The sequence below is a fragment of the Sinocyclocheilus anshuiensis genome, unplaced genomic scaffold (assembly GCF_001515605.1).
Source record: "Sinocyclocheilus anshuiensis isolate Anshui unplaced genomic scaffold, SAMN03320099.WGS_v1.1 scaffold2322, whole genome shotgun sequence".
NCBI lineage: Eukaryota > Metazoa > Chordata > Actinopteri > Cypriniformes > Cyprinidae > Sinocyclocheilus > Sinocyclocheilus anshuiensis.
This window is the reverse complement of record NW_015556110.1, coordinates 287,702-289,868: the sequence shown is the minus strand read 5'-3', so window position 1 is coordinate 289,868 and position 2,167 is coordinate 287,702. Positions and strand designations below refer to the sequence as shown.

Here is a 2,167-nt window from a genome sequence, read left to right as displayed (position 1 = left end):
ATATATATATATATATATATACACACACACACACACACACACACACAAACACATATATACACAAAACACTTAAATTATAATATAATTACTATGCTATTTTATTCCTGTCAAATAATATACTTTCCATCAAATTATTTTTTAGACTAATTAAAAGCCATTTGAAAGGTATTCTTTGGCAAATTTGGCATGTTGTTTTTAGAAATGTGACTGTTGCTTCTGTATAGGGTCAACCCAAAAATTACATTCTAAAAAATGCAATAAACAAATATAAACACACAACTGGGTGCTAGTGTGCACACTAAACAGAATGTGTTTTATTAAATTATTTGTATTAAAATGTCCCTGGGGACTAATAGATACCAATAGGACTAATAGGTACCAAATAGATCACGAGGGTTAAAAACCACTCAGGTTGTTAGATTTATTGCTTTTAAAATTTATTTATAATGGAAATGCTCTTACAATTTAAATTACAGTGTAGGCTACATGACCTTATTTGTTACAAGCAAGAGATTTTAAATGCCACTGGGTACAAATAAGGGCTATTTAAAGCTAAATTATTCTGTATTGCATAATATATAATTGTATTTTACTCTTTCAGTGCATAAAGGGCAAAATGAAAGGGGTAAGTGTCAATCACAGTATACTGCAACCTGTTTGCTGCATCCCCCTTTGAGTCATCACTGGAGGAGCGGTCCATCTGTCTCATCACCTGACATTCACTTTCCCTCTCTTTGCTATAAGGGTTTAAATTCGTCTTTTTTCTCAGTCTGATGACTAAAATATGATAAACCCTTATGGCAAACATGCCACATCAACCTGTTTGAGCAACTGTCAATAACATTACACTCCTGGCAGCGGCTGTCAAGGTCAATGAGTGCACTTCAGAAACTAGGCTACTATTACAAATTCAATAGCATCATCAAATGGATTGCTTACGCTTTTTAGTCTTGTGCGGATGATTATTATAGCACAATCTGTCAACCAATACAGACTTTCCAACTTCTTCATCCCCTTAAACTCTTGAGTAAAAGTCATGTGTTTAAAAGTGACATGCAAGATCTAAGCAATGCAGAATACATGAAATACTAATATATACTATATAACCAACTATATATAGAATAGTATGTATTATAGAATATGAAATCATTTCTGCATTTATTTGAGTCTCTCTCGCTTTCCTTCTCTCTCTGCATTAATAAAGCAGCAACACCTGTCAAAGCCCTGCTGTAGATGCAAGATGATCTAATGGAGTAAGTCGGCGCGGTTATTCGGTACCTGTGCGGGATGTGGCAGTCCGGTGTGCGTATCTTCTGCGCGGTGGCTTTGTCTCCCTCTCTTGCCTTTGTGAATCAAGCTCGCATTCCAGCTGCGATTCACTAATCTCCTGACGTTACTGCAGACAGCTTGATTCACCAATGACCGCCTCCCGGCATTCAAATGATGTTTGCTCAACCCACTAATGAAATGCAGAGCGCCTAGCGCGGGGGGGATTCATGGACCAATAGCGCTCTCCTAAAAGCGAATATGCAAATCGGCGAAGTTACGTCAGCGCTTTCGCCAGCAGTTGGATGATGCGGTGCTGTGACACGTTCAGCAGGTTGTATTTAGTAAATGTGGTGCAGGGCAAAGCAGAGATTTCTCGAAATGATGTCTGTCAGACTCCAAAGCACTTGCAGCACGAGTTGAATAGTGCGGTGAGTTGATTTAAAGCATGTAAATGCGATAAAACACCTTGGGTGAGGAAGTATTTATGGGTATATGTTAAAAGCATATAATAAGAGGAAACCATGCTGAAAGAAACTAGTTTGCTGGTCTCCCAGTAAGGTCAAACTGGTCTGTTTTCTGGATTGGGGTACTTTTCAGCTGAAGACTATCTTGGTCAGTCTAGGAAACCAGCTTTTAAGACCTGCAAACTTTTTTTTTTCCAACAGAGGCTCCTTTTATATATAACTATTATTTAGCAGTCAGAACTTTACATAATGTAATGCCTAAAATCTAGGAGAAAGCTCAATTATGTTACTGCATTATGCAACAAAATGTGTGTGTGTGTGTGTGTGTGTGTGTATATATATATCTGCAAAAATGTCAACAATTCTGTGTTTTTCTGTCAATATGGGGTGCTGTGTGTACATTCATGAGGAAAAAAAAATTAACTTAAATGATT

General features: G+C 37.2%; 1 protein-coding gene across 1 annotated transcript in view; it reads right to left on the bottom strand.

The window, feature by feature from the left end:
* Positions 1–1,435, bottom strand: part of rcan2 (regulator of calcineurin 2) — a 76,449-nt gene extending 75,014 nt beyond the window's left edge. The window contains exon 1 of the mRNA XM_016470741.1: positions 1,279–1,435. The gene's annotated coding sequence lies outside the window, so the exon portion shown is untranslated. The remainder of the gene's footprint in view (positions 1–1,278) is intronic.
* Between the last annotated feature and the right edge of the window lie 732 nt (positions 1,436–2,167).